Source organism: Muntiacus reevesi, chromosome 1 (assembly GCF_963930625.1).
Source record: "Muntiacus reevesi chromosome 1, mMunRee1.1, whole genome shotgun sequence".
Taxonomy (NCBI): domain Eukaryota; kingdom Metazoa; phylum Chordata; class Mammalia; order Artiodactyla; family Cervidae; genus Muntiacus; species Muntiacus reevesi.
Genome location: NC_089249.1, coordinates 54,065,380 through 54,071,475, shown reverse-complemented (window position 1 = coordinate 54,071,475; position 6,096 = coordinate 54,065,380). Strand labels below are relative to the sequence as shown.

At 37.1% G+C, this 6,096-nt stretch overlaps 1 non-coding gene across 1 annotated transcript; it reads left to right on the top strand.

Moving 5' to 3' along the window:
• The first annotated feature begins 610 nt into the window (after positions 1-610).
• Positions 611-717, top strand: LOC136156619 (U6 spliceosomal RNA). Its single transcript, XR_010661112.1, has one exon. It is a non-coding gene; the product is annotated as a U6 spliceosomal RNA (small nuclear RNA).
• Positions 718-6,096: the final 5,379 nt, after the last annotated feature.

Here is a 6,096-nt window from a genome sequence, read left to right as displayed (position 1 = left end):
AAATATTTGCAAATTATATATCTGAAGCTATTGTCTCTCAGCTCTGAAATCACCATTCTGTACTCTGCTTTGTCCAGTATCAAGAATGTGTAGAGTTCTTACAACTCAACAACAGAAAGACAAGTAATACAATTTTTTAAATAACCAAAGAAGTTGAAAAGACATTTTCCCAAGTGGTCAATAAGCACTTGAAAAGATGCTCAACGTCATTAGTCTTTGTCGCTATTGTTTAGTCGCTAAATCATGTCCAACTATTTTGTGACCCCCCTGGACTGTAGTCTGCCAAGTTCCTCTCTGTTCAAGAGATTTCCCAGGCAAGAATATTAGTGTGGGTTGCCATTTCCTTCTCTAGGGTATCATCCCGACCCAGGGATTGAATCCAGGTCTCCTGTATTGGTAGGCGGATTCTTTCTCTGGAGCCACCAAATCAGATCACAATAAGATATTATTTCACACCCACTGAGATGTCTATAATCCAAGACAGACAATAGCAAGTGTCAAGGAGCATACAGAGAAATTTAAATTCTTGTATATTTTTGGTGGGTATGTAAAATAGTTCAGGCATTGTGGAAGATGGCTTTGCAGTTAGCTCCTCAAAAAATTAAATATAGTGCTTGCTTCGGCAGCACATATACTAAAATTGGAACGATACAGAGAAGATTAGCATGGCCCCTGTGCAAGGATGACACGCAAATTCGTGAAGCGTTCCATATTTTTTTTGTGCTTTTTAAAAAAAAAAAAAGTTCAATTAAAAAAAAAGTTAAATATAGAATTACCACATGACTCAGCAATTCTACTCCAAGGCATATACCCCAAAGAATTGAAAATAGGTATTCAAACAAATACATGTTTGACAAATGTAGTCAAACAAATATGAACTCATGTTATAGTAGCACTATTCACAATAGCCAAAAAATGGAAATAGCTCAAATATCCATGGGTAAATTGTAGTATATGCATACAATGGAATATTATCAATATTCAGTCATAAAATAGAATGAAATATTGATACATACTACAACATGGATGAATCTAAAAACATTATCCTAAGAGAAACAAGCTAAACACAAAAAGTCACATGCTATGTGACTACATTTATGTTAAAAATTCAAAATGGGTAAATCCATGGAAGCAGAAAGCAGATTGGTGGTTACCAGGGGTTAGGAAGAGAGAATGGGGATAAACTGCTTAATGGACATGGGGTCTCCCTTTGAAGTGATGAAAATTGTTTGGAACTAGATAGAGGTAGAGGCTGGGCTTCCCAGGTCCCACTCATGGTAGAGAATCCATCTGCCCATGCAGGAGACATAAGAGGCTTGGGTTTGATCCCTGGGTTGGGAAGATCCCCTGGAGGAGGGCATAGCAACTCACTCCAGTATTCTTGCCTAGAGAATCCCATGGACAGAGGGGACTGGTGGGCTACAGTCCATAAGGTCACAGGGTCGGACACGACTGAAGCAACTTAGCCCACACACAGAGGTGAGGATTGAACAACACTTAGTGAATGTACCCAGTGCAACTGAATTGTTCATTTTCAATGATTAACTTAAAATAACTTGATTTAATAAAGGACAGAAGACCTGAATAGACACTTTTTCAAGATACCTTTTACTCATACACTGCTGTATTGTCAATTATATCTCGATAAACTGGAAGAAAAAAGATGCAAGTGAGAAAAAATAAATAAATGATGACTTTTATGTATGTAAATTTCATGGCAATAAAAAAGGTGAGGGTTAGTCAGGTTTGATATCAAAACAACATCCAAGTTGGAAAGTAAACAAATGAAAAATATATACTGGGAAAATACCCAAAGAAAGCAGGTGTACATATTTTAATATTCAGAGAGGAAAAGGGACTTCAGGGCAAAAATAGCTAATGACAAAGTGAGTCACTTTATCTCTGATGCAAGTGACACCATTTTCGTCAGGAAGATAGAAAAATTCTAACCTTCATTTCCAACATCGCTTCAAAGTATATAAACAAAAAAATGAAAAAAAATCACAAATAGAAATTGACAAATCACTGTCAGAGTGAATCATTTTTACACAGTTTTCTCCATCAATCATGAATTAATTCACTCAACAAATAATTTTTTGAGTTACTACTGTGTGCCAGGCACAATTCTTAGCAACTCCTAATATAGAAGAGAGTGATCAAGTCCTTTGTAAATAACAGCAGTTTGGGTCTTTGTATTCCAATTTTATGCTTTTTATTCATTTTTCCTGGCTCTACTGTATTTTAATGCTGAATAAAAATGGTGGAAGCAGGCATCTTTGTCTTTTTCCTGATCTTAACATTTTATCATTTACTAACATGTTTAATTAGATTTTTTTTTTAAATCTTTGATTTAAGAGAATTTCTTTCTGTTCCTAGTTTGCTTGGAATTTTTAAAAAATCATAAATGGAAGTTGAATTTTATCAGACATCTTTTCTGCATTTGTGGAGATGTTCATGTGGTTTTTCTCCTTTTATCTATTAATGGGATGATTTATACTGCTTGATTTTCCAAAGCATTCCTGGCACAAACCCAGCTTGATCATGATGCATTATCTTTTGTATGTTTTGTTGGATTTGATTTGCTGACATTTTGTTTAAGAAAAAGATTAGCCTGTATTTCCCTTTCTCCAGCCATCTTTGGTTTGGATACCAAGATTCAGCCAACTTCATAAAGAATGAGTTAGGGAGTATTGGGGATTTTTTTTTTCTGTTCTCTGGATGAGTTTGTGTTAGACTGAAATTATTAAGTCTTTAAATGTTTGGTAAAATTCCTGATTTTTTTTAAGTTCCGTTCTGACACTCTTTTTATAAGATCTATTTATGTATTCACTTGATTTTATTTTTTTGGTGGCAGTGGGTCTTTGTTGCTGCGCACAGGCTTTCTCTAGTTGTGGAGAGTGGGGCCTATGCTTCGTCGCAGTGTGCAGACTTTTCATTGCATTGGCTTTTCCCGTTGCAGAGAGTAGGCTCTGGGCATCCAGGCTTCAGAAGGTGCTGCACATGGGCTTTGTTGCTCCACAGCATGTGGGATCTTCCCAGACCAGAGATCAAACCGGTGTCCCTTGCATTGCAAGGAGGATTCTTAACCACTGGACCACGAAGGAAGCCTTCTGATACTCTTTGATATAAAGATGTTTGGTCACCAATTCAATTTTTTAAATGGCTATAACATTGTTCACATTTGAAATTTTTCTGGAGCCAAAGTTTATTACTGGTAAAAAGTTGTGCACACTCAAAGTTTTCAAAATTTAATTTGATTTAAATTTTCCAAATGATTGGCCAAAAAACACTCTTAATAGTCTCTTGATATATTTTAAATGTTTTCTTTGTCTGGGGCCATGTTTCCTTTCAATTCCTCTTCATAACTTTTGGGTGCCACCTCTCTGTTTCCTATTTAGACTGGCCAGAGGTTTGCCTGTTTTCTTACTCTTTTCAAAGAACCAGAATTTGGTGTCATTAGTCACATGTACCTTATGGATGTTTTCTGTTTCATTTATGTCTATTCTTATCTTTTACATTTCCTTCTTCGTAATTCCTTTGAGTTTATTCAGCTGTTCTCTTGCTAACTTCTTGTGTTGAATGTTTGGCTTATTGATTTTCGGCCTTTTTATCTCACAGAGGCCTCCCACATGTTCTAATGTGTGGAATTTTCCTTATCATTCACTTCTAAGCATATTCAAAATTTTATTATGCTCTCTTTTTGTCCATGAATTACTTAAAGAGGGTTTTTTATTTCTATATTTTTTGTTACTAACTTTGTCCTGAATTATGTGGTGGTCAGAAAATGTTATTTGTTCAATCCAACTTTTTGTCATTAACCAAATATTCCTTTTTGATGAGCTAAGTGGTCAATTTGCATAAATGTTCCAGGTGTGCTTGAAAAGAATGTCACATCACCAGTTACTTGGTGAAATGTTCTAGAAATTGCCATGAAGTGACACTTGTAATTCCATAATTCCCATCTTCTCTATCCTCACCCATTTTGGGGGGTGAAGGGCTGCTTGCTCCATCCAAGTGAGGTATGTCAGACAGAGTGAGGGGGGAGTGGTGAGAAGAGAAGTCAAAAAGACCAGCTGAATTCACAACACGACCAGAAATCAGACAATCCAGAAGGTAGAACATTCTACAGGACAATAGCTTAATCCCCTCGATTCATGTTAGGAAAATAGGAACTGTTCTAAATTTATAAAGATTTACGGATGTAAGTAGATTGGGCCCTGGGTCCTAATTTAGAAAACCAGCTATAAAGGATATTTGGGGGATAATTGATCTGGGTGTCTCTAAAGCTTGAGGCCCCCCCTTGCCCAGGACCAAGGGCATCCAAGTGTCCTGCCTTTCCAGATGGCCAGTGTATTGATCGTGCCAGAGGAAGGCTGACATCATCATCAACATATTCCAATGATGATATAAGCTCCAGTTGCCATGATAACAAAATATGGTCCCTAGCACTGGGAGAGTGTCTGGAATATGATAGGAGCTTGAAAATACTGTTTTAAATGATTTACCAGTGGATTTTAGAAATGGACTGTTCTTGCTGGGTAGGTTCTCTCTTAGGTCTCTTGATTGGGGCAATGGTTTCACAGGTTTATGCAAAATTCACTGACTGTATACTTTAAATATATAAGTTTATTATAGATTAATTGTATATCATTAAGCTGATTTCATTTTTTAAAATATCTATTTATTTTGGCTGCACTGGGTCCTAGTTGTGGCATATGAGATCTAGTTCCCTGACCAAGGATCAAACCCAGGTCCCCTGCATTGGGAATGCCAGATCTTATCCTCTGGATCAACAAGGAAGCCCCAAAAAAGCTGTTTTTAAAAAGAATAAATGAGTATTGTTTTAAACCACTGAGTTTTGGGATGCTTTATTTGATGCAAAGGCTTACTGATACATCTCCATTGTTTTATGTTTTGCTAAAACATTTCCCATCTCATCAGAATGAGAAGCAAGGGCCATTTCCCAAAATGTAAAGTTCAGTTTATCAAGGCTAACAGAATAGATATGTCTGAATAGCAGACATCAAACCCATGGGACGTGAGTGTGCCTAAGTCGTAATGGGATTTTAGGCTCTGAAACCCGAATCATCTTTTAACTGCCCATGTGTTTGTTCAGTCATGTCAGACTCTTTGTGATTCCATGGACTGTAGCCCACCAGGCTCCTCTGTCCATAGAATTTTCCAGGCAAGAATACTGGAGTGGGTTGCCATTGCCTACTCCAGGGGATCTTCCCGAGCCAGGGATCAAACCCATGTCTTTCACATCTCCTGCCTTGACGGGCGAATTCTTTGCCACTGTGCCACCTGGGAAGCCCAGCTGCCCGTGTAACCCTGGACAAATGACCTAATCTCACTGTGTTTCAGTTTCTTTATCTGTAAAATGGGAGAGTTAATAGCACCTACTTCAAGAGATGTTTGAATGGAATGAATTAACAGTGAAAAGCACGTGGAACTATTCCTGGCGCAGAGTTGGCCTCCCATAAACGTTAGCTACTAATCTCATCAAACTCAAAGGACTTTAGACGTTTTTATACATTTTAAGAGGCAGAATCATACAAAATCCAATCAATGATGTAGAAACTAAAGTCAGAATTACAAATTTCTATGAACAGAGGGAAGAATTAGGTAATGGTATGATTCAAGCCCAAGGAAATGGACCAAGAGCTCTGAGATCACCCAACAAGGGAGATCTCGAGACATAAACACGTTTATAGATGCTTAAATGGCACGGGAGGATCACAGGTGAGAATCTTGGCTAAATGTCTCAGATGTTTATGTGACTTTGAATGGTTGAGTAGGTATCCTCAGAAATTGGCTTAAGTACTTTTTACTCTCAGGAAGGCTTAAGTACAGAAATGTAAAAAGAACAAAAACTGAAATGCTAATATTTTCATTTGAAGGCAGTTTTGCTGTTTTATATCCTTACAATGTTAAAGAGAACTTAGCTTATTAGAATAGATTGCCTTGTGATTCCAATTTAAAATATGTAATCTGGTAATTGACCTACACTTAAGATTTTACTCTTTCATACACAGGACTAGATGGCTCATTGAACTTTAAAGTCGCCATAGTTTTAAGCTAAATGTGTTGAGTTTA